At 44.6% G+C, this 22,439-nt stretch overlaps 1 long non-coding RNA gene across 3 annotated transcripts in view; it reads right to left on the bottom strand.

Annotated features, from left to right (window-relative positions):
• Window positions 1–5,994: 5,994 nt before the first annotated feature.
• The window catches only part of LOC310787232, a 19,577-nt gene continuing 3,132 nt past the window's right edge, over window positions 5,995–22,439 (bottom strand). For 2 of the 3 annotated variants that reach the window (XR_014553252.1, XR_014553253.1), the window contains exons 2-4: window positions 19,140–19,275; window positions 9,750–9,859; window positions 5,995–6,301 (exon numbers count right to left, since the gene is read on the bottom strand). This is a non-coding gene — a long non-coding RNA (uncharacterized lncRNA). Of the gene's footprint in view, window positions 6,302–9,749; window positions 9,860–19,139; window positions 19,276–21,793; window positions 21,918–22,439 lie in introns of those variants that run through there. The other variant, XR_014553254.1, reaches the window with a different exon arrangement.

Below are 22,439 nucleotides of genomic sequence, written 5' to 3'. Positions count from 1 at the left end.
TTGAGAACCACTGAGTTGGTCCTCAGGAACCTAAGTCTCTCCATCTGTATAACAGAAGTCATGTCCGTCAACCACAATTGAAAAGAAGGTGAAGAGGGGGACTTCCATTCCTTCAGAATTCGTTTTTTTTTGCCACAGTAAGTTGTCCCCTGTGTTAGAGACTGTTGCACAGCTGTAGGGAAGTTCAGAGAAGACTCCGAGTAGCCGAAGATGCCGAGTTCTGCCTCCGTCTGGAAGGTTATTTTGTAGGCCCTATAGGCCTAGAGTACCAATCAAATATTTTTGGCCCAGAATCCTGTTAGTGAAGGGCAGACCCAGAAGGCATGAGATAGTGTGCCCTCTGACACTTGACACGTGTCGCACAGTGGTGAGACAAGGGAAGAACTTGTGTAACTTATGCTTGGAATAGTGAAAATGGTGAGCAACTTTAACTTGTATCAGCTGGTGTCTGCTATTGACTGAGCAGTTGTACCACAGACAGAATCCTTTCCCATATAATATCAGATAAATCAATACCAAGTTCCCCTGCAAACAGCTCTATACAGTTTAATAGCTACACAAAGAATACAATATATTTTTGTTATATTTTACAATTATATTTAGTGTAGTGTTAACAAATATAATTGAATCCTTTCCTTCCACAAAGATGTTTTTTTAAGCATTTCCATTAATTTACTGAGGCCCTTCTAGTGCCCCCTGGTGGCCTCGCTCTGTATTAGCAAACACTGCAACAGGAAGTGCTAGGGCCAATTCAATCTGGGAAGCCAATGGTTTAAAACATATATTTATTTTTTCTCTAACAGCAAGTCGAAAGTCTGTCTCGAGAGATTAGGGCCAATTCACCAAATTGTCAACTGCAAAAAAATACAGTATGTTAAAAAGCACCTTATGGCTATGAAGTAAAATCATTAAAAAGAGTTTAAGTTCCTCATTTAAACCTAAGGGCTCCACTGAGTCCAGTTGTTGGATCCAGAAACTCTCTTGAGTATCTGTTAAACATATCACCACCTGTGGGGAAGATCTCGATTTCTTTCAAAACCCACAAATCTTAATGAGGCCATTGAACCCTGATTATCTTGGACATGATGGCGTGCGCTGGCATACAGTAGTCACCTAAAACAGTGCTTCTCAACTGGTGGCTCGGGACCCAAACGTGGGTCGCGGGGCCATCTTGAGTGGGTCGCGTGTGTGTGTGCGTGAAGGACGCCGGCGCCCGCAGGGCTGAGTTTACTGTGTTTTCCAGAGGCTGTAGCTGGTTCATATTATAATGTATGACACTGTTAGACGTACCTAAGGCAAGCCATTGGTATCAATCTTGTCATGCTAGCTTGTCGGGGGGTAAAGGTAGAGAGGGCTAAATAATGCTAAATGCTCCGAAGTTAGGCAACATTTTGGCGATTCGATTCGATTCCGATTTGATTAATTTCAATATCAATTTAGTTAGTGATACTAAAACATGTTTTTTGAGCTGTAACCTGAATTACATGACTGTCCAGTTATGTAACACAGGGGTTCCCAACCTTTTTTGCGGCAGGGACCGGTAGATACATGGGGAAAAAAGTTGCGGACCGGTTGTCAATTTTAATGGTTTTAGTTACACATATATTTACTCACCAGGCAGTGAGAAAGGGTAAATAACAGCCTTTTCATCTGTCAATAAAGACGCTTTCACAATTATGCACAGTGATTTGATTTGCGGCTCGACCAGTTGAGAACCACTGACCTAAAACATCAACAGTATAACACATTATTCATTCTTAATTGATTTTCTTCATGGTGAAAAGGAATGAACACGTTCAGTGCCTTGCTCAAGGACACTTCAACAGAAGGCACACAGCTGCTGACGGACACACACCCTGGCTCCTGAAAGAGTGAACCTGCAACCTTTCTGCCACAGCATATAGCTTATATAGCACAGGGGTGACCAACCAGGCAGACAACACAATAGCTGTGGTAAGTGCAAAGAGCCACATCATGTATCAGGCTGTTGTCATTCACTGTTCGCACCAAACACTCGGCTTTCACATCAGAGGGTGCGTGTTCAAAGTCATCAAATTTAACTTTTTTGCTATTTAACCTTAAGCTGGCTCTTTAGCACAGGCAATGCAATATGGGAACCCAGAGTCATATTAGTCGTCAGACTGATAGACTGGGTGCCCAGATTGCTTATGTACCACCACCATGCCACTTGATATGATGCAAGTGTTACCGTCTCTCAGAGCTTGGCAAGTTTTGAACAACTGAGTCCATTTCCAAGGTTATGATTGGTTTGAAGTGGACGGCTCTCTCATTGAATATACATAAGCATGGCCTGCAGTGTCACTCACACACACACACGATTTGATGTGAATGAAGAGCTGCATAAGAATGAGCAAAGAGCCACATGCGGCAGAGCCACCCCTGGCTTAGAGGTTTAGGAGACTTTTTAACATGAAAAGACAGACAGAATATAACACAAAGGGACAAAAAATTTATCACAATAAATGAACCTCTGAACTTATTTTTGACAGGCAACAGTGTAGCTCCCCTCTGGTTCAAATCACAAACACAAGGCGTTTGATTTGGATTTTATTTGCACACATAAAACATTACAAATACATTATGCCGTATACAGTATTGTTATAAATACATTATGCAGTATACAGTACTGTTATAAATACATTATGCAGTATACAGTACTGTTATAAATACATTATGCAGTATACAGTACTGTTATAAATACATTATGCAGTATACAGTATTGTTATAAATACATTATGCAGTATACAGTACTGTTATAAATACATTATGCCGTATACAGTACTGTTATAAATACATTATGCAGTATACAGTATTGTTATAAATACATTATGCAGTATACAGTACTGTTATAAATACATTATGCAGTATACAGTACTGTTATAAATACATTATGCAGTATACAGTACTGTTATAAATACATTATGCAGTATACAGTACTGTTATAAATACATTATGAGGTATACAGTACTGTTATAAATACATTATGCAGTATACAGTACTGTTATAAATACATTCTGCAGTATACAGTACTGTTATAAATACATTATGCAGTATACAGTATTGTTATAAATACATTATGCAGTATACAGTACTGTTATAAATACATTATGCAGTATACAGTACTGTTATAAATACATTATGCAGTATACAGTACTGTTATAAATACATTATGCAGTATACAGTATTGTTATAAATACATTATGCAGTATACAGTACTGTTATAAATACATTATGCCGTATACAGTATTGTTATAAATACATTATGCAGTATACAGTACTGTTATAAATACATTATGCAGTATACAGTATTGTTATAAATACATTATGCAGTATACAGTACTGTTATAAATACATTATGCAGTATACAGTACTGTTATAAATACATTATGCAGTATACAGTACTGTTATAAATACATTATGAGGTATACAGTACTGTTATAAATACATTATGCAGTATACAGTACTGTTATAAATACATTATGCAGTATACAGTATTGTTATAAATACATTATGCAGTATACAGTATTGTTATAAATACATTATGCAGTATACAGTACTGTTATAAATACATTATGCAGTATACAGTACTGTTATAAATACATTATGCAGTATACAGTACTGTTATAAAGTGGATGTGCAGTATACAGTACTGTTATACTGTTGTTGTTATAAATACATTATGCAGTATACAGTACTGTTATAAATACATTATGCAGTATACAGTACTGTTATAAATACATTCTGCAGTATACAGTACGGTTATAAATACATTCTGCAGTATACAGTACTGTTATAAAGTGGATGTGCAGTATACAGTACTGTTATAAATACATTATGCAGTATACCGTACTGTTATAAAGTGGATGTGCAGGTGAGGTATGAAACCCGTCTACGGCTTATGTTAAAACCTCACCACAAAGTGAGGAAAGTGAGGTCTGAAATTCTAAAGAATTGAATCATAAAGAGAGGAAATAAAAGTGTGTATATTATACACATTAGGTGTGTGTGTGTGTGTGTGTGTGTGTGTGTGTGTGTGTGTGTGTGTGGGTCTGCCATCACAGTTGACCTATTCTAGAGAATATATGGTGATATTGAAATGGCAGTACAAATGGTCAGGAATGTTCATTGGTGCACAAATCCGCTCCGGTCATAATTTATAGATAATGCCTGTTGTGAATCTCGTCATAATTGATAAAGGCCTCTTGTGAATTGAGTCGCAAAGTTTTTTCATTTTTTCAAACCCAGAAAGAAAAGAAAAAAAGTTTGTGTAAATAGTTCCTTAGAACCCCCCCCCCCCCCCTCTCATCCCCACACACCTTCCAAGTCCTGCAGTGTTCCTGGTGTGGGTGGTGTGTTGATGATCGATATGGTACTGTAGCACCCTCTGATGGCAGTCTGTTTTCCTGCATGCGTGGCCGTGTGTGTGTTTGAGTGCAGCCATGGCTGGCTTCTTGGCAGGAGGTGGTGAATCCGATGCCTCTGGGTGTCGTCTCCCTGGGGATGAACTGCTGACCAACTGCCACAACGCCTTTCAGCCAAAGTCAAAGCGTTGAGTTGCATGAGGCGGAAGTGACGTATAAATACAATCAATAAATCAATGGAGAGTACAATCAGCAGAGTGTAGGAACTTGTACTAGGTGCGCCACAGATAGGAGAAAGAACAAACTATATGAATTAGCAGGTTATTCTCAAATTTTACATTTGAAAGTGTGAGTCAGTGCGTTTGTGAATGAGTGACATGCTGTGCCATGTGTTTTGGTTCTGATCACGTGTCTTAAGGCTGACGCTATGCAAACCGTGACTAATCCCATCATAAGAATGCAAAGTCTCGGTGAGTGAGCAGAAATTGTGTTTGGCCAAAGCTATGCAATTTTACGTGCAATCAGGAAGTGTAAAGCACACGCTTGTGGGTGACCTAACTGAATTTGGTAATTAGGGCAGAGTGTGTAAAAATGGCTAATCAGTGGCCAAAAATGAGTCAACATGGTTCAGCACCATGGAGAGCTCAATTCGTTTGCTACTGATGGAGCACACCTGGGTGGAGTTGGAATCAGCCAGGGAAGTAGACTAAGAAAATTACACCCAACAAACCAGGCCCAGAAATGCAAGCTTCATCACCAACAGCAGTGCTGTAGGTGTTTTGACTCGACGATCCAAATCCGAAGACAGCGATTCTCAACCTTTTTATGTCCAGGACTCCTGATTGAGTCGGCATTAGGGCCAGGGACTCCCCATTTGATGATAGTCTCTCTCAGAACCAAATCAGATAATATTTTGTTTTCCTTTCTTCTCCAATTGTGTTAACGTCTTGTAAATGAGATCATGAAGTTTAAAGCTGCATTCAGTGATGTTTTTGTGTTAAAATAAGTGTTACATGGCTCTATATTCTGACAGCAATCACTGAAATAGTGTTTGGTCAGTAACTTGGAACCCCTAACCCCCCACCGTCCTCCATCTCTCTCCTGTAGTCCTGCATCCAGTGCGGACATATCTCTGCAACCGTAAATCGTAGAGACTCTCACACTCAGGCGTGGTTGACGCCTAATTTTCATTTTCTGGGAAACCGGTCATATCGTGATGCTTCTAAAATACTTTTTTCACCCCGAATCCAACGCTGCCATCCCTACGACTTACGGTTGCAGAGATACGTCCGACCTGCATGCAGGACTACAGGAGAGAGATAAAGGACAGTGGGGGGTTGGGGGTTCCAAGTTACTAAATAAACACTAGGTCAGTGATTGCTGTGAGAATATAGAGCCATTTAACACTTATTGTGACACAAAAAAACTGAATGCAGCTTTAACAATTCACCAGTTTGCTGGGGACCTCCTGGAACCATCTCTAGGAGCCCTGGTGGTCCGCAGGCCCCACATTGAGAACCACCGTCCTAACACTGACAGCTTCCCATGCAAAAGAGAAACAAAGAAGCCAAATCATGACTATCTTTTCATACCAATTATTTGATACTTTTATTTCCATTTATATGTATTCATCAAGTCGACAATTTACATTACAACCCATGGGCTTCCTGGAATCGTCTACAGATCGATGCATTTCAGCTTCACAGGGAGGGGAGCGGGGGGCAGAGAGGTTGGAAGACACCAGTTAGGCCTAGAACAGTGGAAGGAGGGAGGGGGTCAATTGTGGTCTTTGCTGCCAGATCCCAAACTCAGCCCAAATAGACACGATCTTCATCACGCCATCAACATCATCATCGTTCAGTCCAGTGCTGTTGTGCGGAAGGGAATGCTGGGAACTTGCAGGACTCAGTGCAGTGGACCTGGAAGAGAGTGAAAGGAAAAGAATTTGACCATCGATGAAAAACGTGACTTTGACGTAACAAGCCAGCCATCAATTGATATATCAACATCCCCCTAGCCATCAACAGCTCCACTAGGACCGGGCTGCGCTGGGACATTTCCTGCGGCGGCTGGCTGAGTAGAGATTCTCTTACCGCGGCCGCCATAACGTTATGCCCTGCCCGGGGAACTTCACACTAATCAATATCATCACATTCAAGCCACAACAAAACAGCTAATGTAGCTAGTTAGCTAACTTCCCAAATGCTTGTGACTACAAGAGTGCCTCTCCTAGCAAAGGCTACACGGACCAAAATGAGGACTTGGAGAAGTCAGCAAGTTGGGACTAACGTTACAAGTTCTGAAAATGTGTGCCTTCGTCATTCCAGCTATTAACGCGATATCGGTTGTTCATACGTCTATGAAAGGCAGCTGTGCTGCTAGGCTAAACATATAGCAAGTGCTAACGTTACTTAGCCGGTAAGTGACGTTCGCGCTTCCTAGCAGCACATTGGTACAACCGATGCTGGAATGAGACACATTTTCAGAACTTACCACTTCACTCCTACATCCTGGCTCACTTCCAAGTCGTCTCCTTGTTTTTGCGGTCTGGAATCAGTTATTCCATGAGACTACTGTTGTGTTAAGTGTTAGTCCCAGACAGCCAGGTTGGAGACAGCCTGGTGACGTGGGGTTAGGTTGGCAAGGCAACAACAAAACTCACTGACTTTAAACGACTGGACACTACTTACAGCTACAGCTTTTAACCAGGACTTCTATCAGGAACTACTAGATACTCAGATAAACACAAATAGAGTGAAAGTCAGATACGGCCGAGACGAGTGGAAACTAGCAGGGTTACTGTCAGGAGTGTCTGGAGCAATGTCAGAACAGGGAAGGGAGGGGCGGACGGGTGAAGGCTAGGGGGCGCGCGCCGCTGGCCGGGGCTATGCTTGGCATCACCATGGTAACAAGCAAGTCCTAGCTGACGTCGCCTAGGACTATGGCTCTCGCACAAAACCCGTACCATCTCGTCTACGAGACTTTATGACCCACGTTTAATATGACCATCCAAAATTGTAACAGCATAATATGATACAAAATTAAGTTTAAGTTGAACTTTAAGTTCAATATGGGACAGGTATTGGCTTCCAAACTATCTGTGATGTCACAAATCATGCAGCATTAGCTCAGGAGGTAGAGCCTGGGAATCGGAAGGTTCCCGGTTCGAGGTTGGCTCCTCCCGGTAGTGTGTCGAAGTGTCCTTGAGCAAGGCTCTGAACTAGGGCTGACCTAAGAATTATTTTCATAATCGATTCATCCGTCGATTATTTTCTCGATGAATCTATTAGTTTGATCTATAAAATGTCAGAAAATGATAGCAAATGACGATCAGTGTTTCCCAAAAGCCAAAGATGACGCCCTCAAATGGCATGTTTTGTCTACAACTCAAAGATAATCAGTTTACGGTCATACAGGAGTAAATAAACTAGAAAATCTTCACATTTAAGAAGAATCAGAGAATTTAGACCTTTTCTCTTCAAATTGTATTCAAAACGATTCGATATATCAAAATAGTTGTCGATTAATTTTCTGTCGATCGACTAATCGACTAATCGTTGCAGTTCTACTCTGAACCCCTAACGGCTCCCGACGAGCAGTTGGCACCTTGCATGGCTGCAGACGCCTCGGTGTGTGAGTGTGAGGTATTCATGTAAAAGCGCGTTGGGTAGTCGATAAACTATATAAAATGCGCTCCACAAATAGTCCATTTACCATTTATCTTTTACAAAATTAGATTTTTTAATGAGCAGGAACTTTCCACTTTGGCAGACAAAGTGAAAACGGACACACACACACACAGGCTGCAATCTTCAACATGGGGAAAGTCCATCTCTATCTACTTAAGCCATGAGGATTGAGAGGATTGCCTGTGAGAGGATGGTGAGAAGGACTTCAATATAGGTTGAGGATTTAGGAAAAGTTCGATCTTTACATTTAATGATGTAAATCACAGTCAGATTTAACTTGACAATTGATCAAAGTTGTTTGCTCCCATTAGTGGAGATGCGTTAGTTCTATAAAGGAGGCAATGCAAAGGAAGAGAATTTTTACTTCCCCGTTGTTGAATATGAATGAATCAACCAATGGATATGACATTGGCTGGGTTTCCCAAAAGCTTCTTTGCGCTAAGAAGCTAATTTAACCCTTCTTAAGGCCCCCTTAAGAAGCAAACGCGTTTCCCAATTGCTTCTTTACGAAGGCATGCGTTTCCCAAAAGCTTCTTAGCGCTAAGAAGCTTCTTTGACCCTTCTTAAGGCTCCCATAAGAAGCCAACGAAGCCAACGTGTTTCCCGATTGCTTCTTAGCCTAAAATTATCTTCCAATTATCTTCCGTTAAGAAGGCTGCGTTTCCCAAAAGCTTCTTAGCGCTAAGATGATCTTTCGTTAAGAAGGTTTTGTAAGAAGGGTCTGGGGCATTCTTAACACCTTCTTAATGACAAAACACTGGCAGATCCAGCCGCGTCAGGCAAAAGGAGATACTTGTGTCCACTGTTCCTCTTGTGCTTTTCCCTTTTTCCTTTCTTTCATGCACCCTTTAGTGTTTAAAATTGGGGAACACTTGAAAATCTCCCCTCTATGTATGGTTACTTGTGTTTTAAATGTTTTACCGTAGGCTATATTCCTCTAATCAGAATGGATTCCTTTTATAATGTTCTGGATTTATATAGCACCTTTCACAGAACCCAAGGTTGCTTAAATTCTGTAGTGTTTCTCTGTTTTGTTGTATGCTGTGTATATAAAGCAATTTGAACTGCAGTCCATGTCTGAAATAAATAATGTTTAATAAAGTTTAACATGACCATGATTAGGTTATTCTACAACAGTGTTTCTCAACCACTGGGTCGTGGCCCACTGGTGGGCTCAGAGTGCCATCAAGTGGGCCGCAGAGGACCTCTCACATCGAGATGGTGGACAGCTCCAGTTAAGATGCTTCTTAAGAGCCTTCTATTTTTTTTATTTTTCTCTTCTGTTAAGAAGGCGTTTGGGAAACACTTCTTTGGAGCCTTCTTAACTCCTTAAGAAGCTTCTTAACGCCTTAAGAAGCTTCTTAACTCTTAAGAAGCTTCTTTGTTGGGAAACTCAGCCATTGACAACAGATTGCTGTTAATAAACTTACATCTGAAGAAGTGAGAGCTAGTTCCAAGTTCCATCATTTAATTATGAATTGCTATTAGATTTCACTTGGTTGTTGATTTGTCAAAACAGTTTGTATAGTCGAGTTGTCTTTCTTCTGTAGGAGGGCAGAACATGGCAACCCCCTTAATGCTCACTGCTCGGAGGTAGAATGTTCCTAAAACCAGAATGAACATTTTAGCTCCAACACAGCTTGTTGCTTGTGCGTGCGTGTGTCTCGTACGTCCTCACATGAAGGTTGGAGGTCTGCTCCTCACGACGTGGCCTCAGCTGCACTCTTCACACAAGCAGCAAAGGCCTCCATCAGGTCCTTGCAGCCCTCACCTCCCTTCTCTGCCACACTGCAATCAAAGAAAGACGAATGAAACATTCATTAGAGAGAGAATGATCACAACAGCCCATATTTAAACACTACTTCAGTACTAACTGATATTTCAAGACCACGGGATATGGAGGATCAGGAAAAACAGTTTGAAGTAGATTGGTAAAACCATGCTATGGAGAGAACTTTGAACAGGCAGGAACTACTTTCCCTAGTGAAATAAACTGTACAGCTTAAAAAGAAACATCCCTGTAGCAGATTAAATAGTTCCAAAAACAAACGGCTCTGATTTTAATTTATGAATCTGCAGGCAAATTTATTTTTTATTACAAATACGTCAGTCTTGACTTTGGATAATGCTAGTCTCCTACATCACTCAGGGCTGAGAAGGCAGCCAGCAGCACACACTGCCACAGTGCATTAGGGTGATGAGGCAAAAGGGAGGGAGGAGAGTGAATCAGAGAGGGAGGGAGGAGAGAGAGTGAGGAGAGAGAGACAGAGGAGAGAGAGGGGATATAGGGAGGAGGGAGAGAGAGAGGAGAGACAGAGGGAGAGACAGGAGGAAAGAGAGGAGAGAGACAGAGGGAGGAGAGAGACAGAGGGAGGAGAGGAGACAGAGGGAGGAGGGAGAGAGAGAGGAGAGACCGAGGGAGGAGAGGAGACAGGGAGGAGAGAGACAGAGGGAGGATAGAGTGAGAGAGACTGGGGGAGGAAAGAGAGGAGGGAGGGAGGAGAGAGACAGGGAGGAGAGGGAGGTGAGAGAGACCGAGGGAGGAGAGAGAGGCAGGGAGAGCGGGAGGAGAGAGGAGAAGAGGGAGGGAGGAGAGAGAATCAGAGAGGAATGAGAGAAAAGAAAGAGACCCAAAAGATGGAGGGGGTTGACTAGAGTGATGCCACCTTACTATTGATAGAAATAACTTCCTAATTTCCTCCATCACCAAAATAAACACATTAGTTTGAGCTCCTTAAAAGGGCGACCCGACATGACCGACATTAACTGACATTAACTGACATTACTTTGATGCTCATTATTACTCATTTGTCATTCACATTTATAGTAGGGCTGGGTATTGGCAAGGACCTCACGATACGCATGTGGGTCATGATACAATTGTATATTGCGTAACTATACATAACTTACTGAAAATGTAAAGATGGAGCTGAAAACACAACTTGCTGTGTAGCACCCAGGTAGTGGTAGTGAGTAAATAAATATGTACATCACATTATATCCATAAGGTGGACAAATTGAGTCAAAGCTATTTAATTCCACATTTCCATTCCAATCTATTAGAAGGGTATTTGCAAATGTGCACAATAATGCACACTGCATTCTGAACACACTGAAATGGGGGTCTGAAAAGTATGAGGGAACCCTTGTGGTAGCGTGTGTGCCCCCTTGTGGTAGCGTGCGTGCCCCCTTGTGGTAGCGTGTCTGCCATTGAGTATTTGCCTGTGTCACAGATAGAGTGGGCGTGTCACAGCGCTCCGATGACCCAGTATCGCAGACCAAACTCTGACCCTGAGGCTGCCTCGTCAGATAATCCTGCTCCACCCCCCCCACTTCACAATAGAACAATCCACAGCTAAACGCGATTGGACAGTACCTTCTGGGACAAAACGGTGGGGGTGGAGCCGTGCAAGTATAAAAACGGCAGCCATTTTATTCATCAAATGACATGTAAATGTAATGGTGGGAGGGAGGTTGGATTATCATCCGAAAGAGGATGAGGTGGATGAAAGGATGGGCTGCTTCAGCTCCCAAATCACTGACCGGGCGCCACACTAGAGGGCGCCACACTAGAGGCAGCCAAAGGAAACTGTTTTAGAGGTCATCCGAGGTCACCTGAACCAATTCGGACTTGATTATGTAACGGAACAGAAGCTCTGTCCTCAGCCCCATACAAACCAATAGAGCTCGACAGTCACGTGACTTTGTGTGACATTTCTTGCCCCAGAAGTGAGTTCCCCATTCATTTCCTCCATAGACATTTTGAAAAAATCCTTATATAACGAGTTTTGAGGCTGGAACAAAGCCAACCTGTGACCCACTGAATCGTGAGTGACCCTAAAACATTTCAGTTGGAGAAAAAACAAAACCAACTTTTTTCTGTTTTTCCGGGGCAGGAAACGTCACAGAAAGTCACGTGATTGTCGAGCTCTATACCAGTAAGCAGGGATGATGTCTTTTTGTAGGCTTACCCAGAAGGCCCTGCACTTCCTGGTTCTTGTGTGTAATGGGATGTTTGTATTTGAATTTCAGTTAAATGCATGAAACAAGGTCTGTGGTTAACAAAAGTCTATGAAACTGCGAAGTGTTGTGTTCAGCAGGATAATCTTCACAAATGAGGACAGCATAGCGGCCGAGCTAGTGAATAGCCTGGGAATTGAGAGCGTGAATCCGGCGCGCGAGATGCCTAGTCACCTAAAAGACAGCAACATCACACTATCCATCACTATACAAGTTGCATGCAGATGCAGCCATGCCAGCATATCCGATGTGGCCGATAGCGTTCAGGCTGGGTGGAGGAGGGTGACGTTCTCCTCTGTCCGCATCAGGCTGGGCGGAGGAGGGTGACGTTCTCCTCTGTCGACACAATCAGGAAATGAAGGCTGAATTATTTAGGTTGAGTTGAGGCCTTCTCGTCCTCTGGGACAAACATCTATAATGGATCACTCAGCAGGTGTATGTAAAGCCCCGTCTGAGGGTGTGTGTGTGTGTGTGTGTGTGTGTGTGTGTGTGTGTGTGTGTGTGTGTGTGTGTGTGTGGTGCTACCAGGTGATATGGGCTCTTGGTGTAGTGTAACTGAGGGCCTGTCTACATGCACCCATCAAACATTTCACTCTGAGCAAAAACTAAAACTAAAAAAATGGGGGGAAATAAAAATGATTTTCCCCCACTTTTATTTTTGCTCCAAGTGAAATGTTTTATGGTCACTCATGATTCAGCAGGTCACTGGTTGGCTGCAGGTTTAAAACACGTTGTATACATTCAGCAGGTCACTGGTTGGCTTGGCTGCAGGTTTAAAACACGTTGTAGACATTCAGCAGGTCGCTGGTTGGCTTGGCTGCAGGTTTAAAACGCGTTGTATAAGGATTTTTCAAAAAGTCTATGGAGAAAATGAAAGGGGAATTCTCTTCCGGGGCTGGAGACGTCACGTGACTGTTCAGCTCTATATATATATATATATATATATATATACACATACAGTATATATATATATGCAATATGACGCAAGCATGATTATGCATGTATGATTTATGTAGCAGAGAGGAGCAGGATATGAAAGAAACCAGAAGCTCATTGACTGCTGGCTTGAGTCACACATGATTTGTGGTAGATGGTACAGCAAGTGTGTGTGTGTGTGTGTGTGTGTTGGTGTGTGTGTTGGTGTGTGTGTGTGTGTGTGTGTGTGTGTTGGTGTGTGTGTGGTGTGTGTGTTGGTGTGTGTGTTGGTGTGTGTGTGTGGGGGGGTGTGTGTGTGTGTGTGTGGGGGTGTGTGTGTGTGTGTGGGTGTGTGTGTGTGTTGGTGTGTGCTGAGGGGTGGGGGGTGCTAGGGGTTGGGGCATAACTATGCTGCTCAAATGACTGACTTTTGCAGAGTCACCACATACCAAGCATGCACATGCATGTCTGCACATGTGTAGAGAATGTATGTGTGTGTGTGTGTGTGTGTGTGTGTGTGTGTGTGTGTGTGTGTGTGTGTGTGTGTGTGGCAAAAGGGGGCGCGTTCTCATGCTGTCCTTGACCCTTATAGTCTCAAAGTACACAGGTCAGCCAACCGACGACTTAGCTATAGATTAGGAGTTTTGCAACACACACGGTAAATATTAGCAAGGGCTCGTTTTTAGGCCCAATTGCTGCTCGCTCGGCCATTTCTTCTCAAACTCTTTCAGTTTATAATAAAATGTATAATAATCTGATCCCACCAGGCAGGAACAGATCAAATACATATTGGCTGCTCAAGAAGGCAGGACCGGAAAGAGTGCAAGTGAATGTATTCTGTAGTCCTACTGGAACAAATCTGTCATCTGAATTAGGGATGCACCGATCAACATTTTTTCACTTACGATCCGATTCCGATACCTGAATTTGGATATCTGCCGATACCGATATTATGCCGATACCAATATCTTTCTTGAATATAGAGTATAGGCAAAGATTTGGCCAATTAAACTTTTTTTTTTTTTAATATACCTTGCAAAAAGCAGACAAAATTAAGAAAATATACAAGGCAAAGAAGGATACTATTATACATGGGTAAATTACGGCCAGCACCCCCTGTGCGGCCCGCGCTGGAATTGCAAAAAGAAAAAAAAAAATCCCCCCGATTCCGATCCGATCCGTGAATTAGTGCCAATATCGGCACCCAATACCGATATTGGATCGGCACCATCCCTAATCTGAATGTATTCTGTAGTCCATACAGGAAGTAGCATGACAGATCTTGTTCAGTGCACATGACATCACATCACATCACATCACATAATTAAGATATGACAGCCATGCTGCTGTGGGGAGGTGAATAAAGATGGAAGAAAACAATAGAAAGGTCACATGCTTGTGATTTCTTACATTTGCTGCTACAAAAGAATAACAGCATTAATGATGATTTATTATGAATGATACAAGCTTCTGTCGGCTCAAACTTGCATAATGTTGTATCCCCATATCCAAAGACAAACTAACAGCAGTGGGGGGGAAACGTCAGTTTAAACTTTCTCTGTATGACCTAGACAAGGTCATCACCTTGTACCTACAACCACCTGTGCAACAGTTCTCCCAATATATTCTACATCATAATATAGATATATAATATATACTGTACATCATAATATATATAATATATACTGTACATCATAAGAACGCCTTTTGTGAAACCTCAGAAAACCTATCAATGTGACAAAGGACAGCCCGAGTATTCAGAGACATGTAACCAACATGAGGGCCTACAGCCAACATGGCCGCCTCCATACGTCCCTGGCTGGGTGTGAGTGTGAGGCTGCTGCCTGGTTACAGGGGACAGTAACCTGATGACAGCAACATATCATGGTATCATGTACATACAGTCACACACACACACACACACACACACACACACACAGGACTTTTAAAGAGCTGATCTCTATAAATACACACCGCTTCTGCTGGTGTTCATTACCTGCGGTCAGCCACGTTGGATCTACACTGGCTTCAAGCTTGGGGGTAGGTTGGAATAAAGTTAGCTAGCTTCTGTGGTGGCAAGCGAGGTTAACTGGGCTGGTGAAGAGCTGATCAAGTTGCATAATGTAGCATGTGGTACATTGTGAGGAGAACTTGAAGGTAGCTTTACAAAGCCTCAGGAGTGGTTTGCACGTATGTGCTGAAGCAACCCTAGCTGGCTGTCCAGCAGCCAAGGAGGATCACTAGCTGGAAGTTGGCAGAAGGAGGTCAGGGTGCAGAGCCAGCAGGCTTGACTGCTTTGGCTTCAGTTCAAACATGACAATAGTTTTTAAACGACCCTATAACCTGTACAACGCTTTTTTGGAAGTGTTTCTTGTGTTCAGTCATTTCTTAACGTTAGCTAAAAAAAAATTAATTATCCTGACATCACCCCAAGCCAAAGGCTATGGGACAAGGAGAGAGGACTAGCAGATGATTGAGGTGAAGCTGTGATGTGCCACAGTGGCCCTTTAGGTTGAACACTGCAGCTCTGACATGCGTGTCCCAGCTCGTCATGCCACTTCCCAGCTTTCAACACGTCAAGGTCACGGGCTTCAGGTTCCGCTGACACCAAATGAATGCAACAGCTCAGATAATCATCACCTCAAAGCGTGACGCCGTGCATGGCGCTGTACACCAAAGACAGTCTATACCCACATGAGCGCTTCACTGTCTACTACTGCACTTCAAAGTGCTGGAGATGACATCTTTACTTCTAGTTAACCTAACGGAAGGTCTATGAGAGAGGGTCCGTGGAGTCTCTTAAGAATGGAGTGTACTGCAAAAGTGACCCAACACAAAGCATGCCCTCGAGATGCAAAAATAAACAAGATAAATCTGGCTCTTGTAAAACTTTTACAAGCAGTTAGCCAACCAAGCCTTGCCCAGAACGCCCTCAAACTGCCGTGTTATCTGCCCACTACACACAGACCTTATCAGCACCTGGCCGTGTGACTGGGAGAGTCCGGCCCGCCTCTAGACCAGTGCTGCCTCTAGACCAGGGCTGCCTCTAGACCAGTGCTGCCTCTAGACCAGTGCTGCCTCTAGACCAGTGCTGCCTCTAGTCTAGTCCAGTGCTGATCTAGACCAGTGCTGATCTAGACCACTGCTGATATAGACCAGTGCTGCCTCTAGACCAGTGCTGCATCTAGACCAGTGCTGATCTAGACCAGTGGTTCTCAAACCTTTTCATGTCAAGGACCCCTAAACTGACACAAATTAGACCACGGACCCCCATCTGATAAAATGTTTGCTTTTCAATGTATTATTACAGAAATCGTATGAAACCTATGACCAAAACAGTCATACATTCTGTCATTGTTACTTATGGGTGGAATTATAGTGACAATAAAGGATTCCCCTTTTTGCTGGGGGACCCCCTGGAACCCCCCAAGGCCCGCTGAGTGTCCCCGGAGCCCACTTTGAGCAGCACTGCTCCAGACTGTGTCAGAGTGAAGCACTGCTCCAGACTGTGTCAGAGTGAGCAGCACTGCTCCAGACTGTGTCAGAGTGAAGCACTGCTCCAGACTGTGTCAGAGTGAGCAGCACTGCTCCAGACTGTGTCAGAGTGAAGCACTGCTCCAGACTGTGTCAGAGTGAGCAGCACTGCTCCAGACTGTGTCAGAGTGAGCAGCACTGCTCCAGACTGTGTCAGAGTGAGCAGCACTGCTCCAGACTGTGTCAGAGTGAGCAGCACTGCTCCAGACTGTGTCAGAGTGAAGCACTGCTCCAGACTGTGTCAGAGTGAGCAGCACTACTCCAGACTGTGTCACAGTGAAGCACTGCTCCAGACTGTGTCAGAGTGAGCAGCACTGCTCCAGACTGTGTCAGAGTGAGCAGCACTGCTCCAGACTGTGTCACAGTGAAGCACTGCTCCAGACTGTGTCAGAGTGAGCAGCACTGCTCCAGACTGTGTCAGAGTGAAGCACTGCTCCAGACTGTGTCAGAGTGAAGCACTGCTCCAGACTGTGTCAGAGTGAAGCACTGCTCCAGACTGTGTCAGAGTGAGCAGCACTGCTCCAGACTGTGTCAGAGTGAAGCACTGCTCCAGACTGTGTCAGAGTGAAGCACTGCTCCAGACTGTGTCAGAGTGAAGCACTGCTCCAGACTGTGTCAGAGTGAAGCACTGCTCCAGACTGTGTCAGAGTGAAGCACTGCTCCAGACTGTGTCAGAGTGAAGCACTGCTCCAGACTGTGTCAGAGTGAAGCACTGCTCCAGACTGTGTCAGAGTGAAGCACTGCTCCAGACTGTGTCAGAGTGAAGCACTGCTCCAGACTGTGTCAGAGTGAGCAGCACTGCTCCAGACTGTGTCAGAGTGAAGCACTGCTCCAGACTGTGTCAGAGTGAAGCACTGCTCCAGACTGTGTCAGAGTGAGCAGCACTGCTCCAGACTGTGTCAGAGTGAAGCACTGCTCCAGACTGTGTCAGAGTGAAGCACTGCTCCAGACTGTGTCAGAGTGAAGCACTGCTCCAGACTGTGTCAGAGTGAGCAGCACTGCTCCAGACTGTGTCAGAGTGAAGCACTGCTCCAGACTGTGTCAGAGTGAAGCACTGCTCCAGACTGTGTCAGAGTGAGCAGCACTGCTCCAGACTGTGTCAGAGTGAGCAGCACTGCTCCAGACTGTGTCAGAGTGAGCAGCACTGCTCCAGACTGTGTCAGAGTGAAGCAGCACTGCTCCAGACTGTGTCAGAGTGAGCAGCACTGCTCCAGACTGTGTCAGAGTGAGCAGCACTGCTCCAGACTGTGTCAGAGTGAAGCACTGCTCCAGACTGTGTCAGAGTGAAGCACTGCTCCAGACTGTGTCAGAGTGAGCAGCACTGCTCCAGACTGTGTCACAGTGAAGCACTGCTCCAGACTGTGTCAGAGTGAGGAGCACTGCTCCAGACTGTGTCAGAGTGAGCAGCACTGCTCCAGACTGTGTCAGAGTGACACTGCTCCAGACTGTGTCAGAGTGAGCAGCACTGCTCCAGACTGTGTCAGAGTGAGCAGCACTGCTCCAGACTGTGTCAGAGTGAGGAGCACTGCTCCAGACTGTGTCAGAGTGAGCAGCACTGCTCCAGACTGTGTCAGAGTGAGCAGCACTGCTCCAGACTGTGTCAGAGTGACATTGAGGTGTCATTGAGCAGCAGCACATGTACACAGAGGCCTCCATGTTGTTCTGCATACATTGAGTTTACGCAGGATCAAAATCAATAAAAACCACTAAGCTAATGGTGGGTTTTTTCCCAGTGTCGCTCCTTCTCATCCTGACTGTGTTGACGCAGCAGGTGGCAAGGAGAGCTCGAGTGGGGACAGACACACGGCCGGCGTGACGAGTCGAGTCAGTGCAGGGCATTCTGGGAAAGGGGGGGGGGGGGTGTCTGGGATGCAAGCAAATTCCCAGCGTCCATCCAGGCGCATGGATGAGCATCGAACATGACTCCTCCCACACACGCACACCATTCACCCCCCCCCCCCCCCCCCAAATCACTCGCTCCTCAGTAGGGTAACCCCAAGTTCTCATAATATAACCCCTGTATCCAGCTAGGAGGTCGAAGCGCAGAGACGTCACATTCAATCCACTCTGGCATGATGGCGGCGTGCAGCGCCAGCCCCAAAGTCCTCCATTTTAGCATGGCTCATTTTAGGATGCTGCTCCTCTAACGCAAACCTCAACCTCTCCCAGTCAGGCCTCAGTCAGGCCTGTGCACAACCAGGATTTAATCCAGTGAATGTGCAGAATACATCAAGCTCATCCTGCATGAAGACACACAGCTGCTGGGTACGTTCAAGCGAACGCACCCAACAAGCAGTCCCCCCAAAGTTCTCAAATAATCAAAATGCACAAGCGTGAACTTGCGAAATCTCGCCCACAAGAGAAAACGCCACGATGCCCATAGGGGTCGGTGCCACAGTGAAGGACCACGGCGATGGCGTGTGCTTAATGGGCGAAACACCAGCATACCAATCTCTTTTTTCCCCTTTACAATTAAATACAGGAACGTGGCCATAACCCCCCCCAGGCAGCGGCCACATAACCTTAAGACGTGCGCCGTATCTTCTTAAACACACACACACCTCTTCCCAACACAAGCCACACCTCCTCCTCCACCTACCATTTGTCCAGGTCGGCCTTGATGCTGGCGCAGGCAGCAGGGACGGGGGCCTCAGCGGGGGCTGCAGCGGTCTCAGAGTCCGACATGTCTGCTGTTGTGTGTTGAGTGCGTGTCCTGTCCTCCAACGCCTATGGATCTGTGTGTCACCCGAGAGAGAGACACCGAGAGAGAGACAGAGAGAGAGAGAGAGAGAGAGAGAGAGAGAGAGAGAGAGGGGAAGAGAGTTAGTGGGAGGGCACACATGGGGGGGGAGGGGCTGAACACATGTGTACATAACATGAGGAGGAGGAGCAGAGCAGCTAGGGGGGGGATGGGAGCAGGGGGCAGTGACCCTGACTAAAGTCCAGAGGGGGGAGACTGGGGAGGGGAGGGCTCAGCCAAAACCGGGCCAATTGGGTTCCAAGTGTCCAAGGGGGTCAATCACGGGGATTGACGGGTCCAGCAGTACCATGAAATGGAAAGTGTGTTTTCCTACCCTACAACTCAAGTCACGACCGCATGGAACCCAAGCTGATAATTGCATGTCGAGCTGCAACAAATAACCGATTACTTGTTGTCAACTATTAATTAATGGACAACTATTTTGATTATCGATTCAATCGGTTTGGAGGATTTTTTTTAATGAAGTAATAAAAGTCAAAATTCTCTGATTCCAGCTTCTGTGAGTGTGTTCTGGTTTCTTTACTCCTCTACGACCGCAAACTGCATCTCTTTGGGTTTGAGGACGTCATCTTGGGCTTTGGAAAACACTGATTGACATTTTTTCACCATTTTCTGACATTTTGTAGACCAAACTACTAATTGATTAAATGAGAAAATAACAATTGGCAATGAAGGTGCAGCCCTAATTGCATGATCAAATAAAATAATTGAAACCAACTGTAACCTACCTATCCATCTATCCATGCCTGCCTACCTACATTTCACATTCAAAAACCCTCCTGGTGGGGAGAAAACACTGGCTTCTGTTAAGACGTGCACGTTTCACAATTCACAAACCATGTGCGACACAGGCAATCATGGATTGGATGGGGTAGGGGGGCGAGGGGGGGGGACTGCAAGTGATGAGCCATTTCACGGGGGCCATTTTGTGTCGAAAAGGCAGAATAAACACAGGTGCAAGCAAAACACTAATGAGGGTTTCCACATTCACAAGTTGGAAACCCTCATTAGTGTTTTGCTTGCACCTGTGTTTACCCTGCCTTTTCGACACAAAATGGCCCCCGTGAAATGGGTCTATCCAACATCACCTATGCCACTGTGCCCCCTAGTGGAATCTTTTGGCAAGAGGCCTACACCTTTCTGCTGGAGCAGGGACCTTGTCAGAGAAAGGTGTGTTTAAAAAGTCAGGCAATGCCAAAATATTTAGGGACAAAACAAGGAACAAAATATTTGTTGAAGAGATCGTTTCATTGTTGAGTTAGCGAGTGTGACAGTGTGACAGTGAGCGAGTGAGTGTGACAGTGAGCGAGTGTGACAGTGTGCGAGTGTGACAGTGAGCGAGTGTGACAGTGTGACAGTGAAGGACAAATTCTTGTCTGACCAAATCTTGGACAAGTTCTTCCAAGGTCACAGCTCGAGATAAACTCAAAATATGCCCTGTGTGTTTGCACCGCCGCACAGCTTCAAACAGCCACAGTAACCTACAATTCAACTGAGATTAATTCACCCGGATTACAATCGATTTCAATCCAAATTACAAACCAATCATTATCTACTGACCTCTGACCTAACATCCTAACATTAACTGCTACTGACACTTACATAATGTTACTACCTGCCATCAAGTTATGCAACACACTCTGCAGCCTGACTGCAGCACTATGGCTCATTACTGAGAGCAGAGGATAGGACAGATAAGCCTAGGCCTCTTTATTGATCCTTACAGGAAGTCACTTTAGCAGCTACATTCACAGTCAAGACCAGGAGACATCTGTAGCCTAACTAATCTATTGATAGTATTCTGTTACAGCACCACACGGCCATCTTGGTAGGAAAATAGCAGGCAATTGTAATCAATTAACAGGTGATTACAATCAAGTGACACAACCAGCCAATGAGCTGTGTGTATTGTAGCGCCATATTGGTAGGAAAATGCTTGTGACATCATGGGAATACTATGGATAGGCACAAAAAGCTCAAATAAGAGCCTACTAAATACAAAAAATATAGATAGGCTATACTGAGTGTGCAATGTGAAAATGTGACTTTTATTGATAACATTCTCCTCTGCAACTTACTGAATCTAAAATAAATTAGCCTACATGTAGGCTATGGATAGGAAAACTGTAAGCTATTATGCTAAACACACACCGTATTCAATATAAGCCAAGGCTACATTTATTTAGGCTATGTCGAGTGGACCGTTGCTTCAAAGCAAAAACCAACTCCAGTAATGGCTTGGTAGGCTAACGGCTAAACAAGCAAGCAACACATTCCACAGGTGACGTTAATTATGCTACTAGCTAATTAGCCGCTGCTGCTGCTGCTGCTACTAAAGTTTTGCATTCACTGAAATCAATGAGCGCCACATCACAAACACTGTGCATAAAGAGAAGACTATACTTCCCCCTCTCAACATAATCTCAACATAATCCAGCAGAGTCAACAGGATGAAGTCGTTTGTGAAATGAAGACATGTTTGAGTAGCTAACCTTAATTCACCTGATGCTGCTGCTCAATCAACCCGTCGCACTGAGCTCCCCCAGCTTTATGCTGCACACCTGTGTGTGTGTGTGTGTGTGTGTGTGTGTGTGTGTGTGTGTGTGTGTGTGTGTGTGTGTGTGCGTGCGTGCGTGCGTGCGTGCGTGTGTGTGTGTGTCTCCCTCTCTCTCTCTCTCTCTCTCTCTCTCCCGGGGATTGTGGGAAATGTGGTTCAAATTACAACTTTGGATGCTCAAGGACCTGGTTGCATCCAGAGTTAAATTCCTCACCAAGGCAAACGGGAGCAATGGATCTTGACAAGACTAAACATCTTTCCCAATGATTTCTGTTCAATTAGGCTACCTGTTGTCCCACACCCCACTGGCAATGTCTTTTCTTAAAATAGCCTAAACAAGGCATGGCTACTAGCTGCACATGCATAAGTCAGTCAGTCAAAAAACATCTAAATTACATTAGCATCAAATGTCAACCAATTAAGTGTGTGGGCGGAAAGCCCTCTCGTCCTGCACGTCATAATCTGTCAGACATAATCCCGATAATCCCTCTCATGCATAAAGTGAGCACAACACAAGCTGCCTTTAAGAGACATGTCAAGCTAGCAGGAAATATACACGAGGTGTTTTACAGTCCTAACCA

This window comes from Poromitra crassiceps, assembly GCF_964638095.1.
Source record: "Poromitra crassiceps genome assembly, chromosome: 13".
NCBI lineage: Eukaryota > Metazoa > Chordata > Actinopteri > Beryciformes > Melamphaidae > Poromitra > Poromitra crassiceps.
This window is presented reverse-complemented; position numbering and strand designations above follow the sequence as displayed.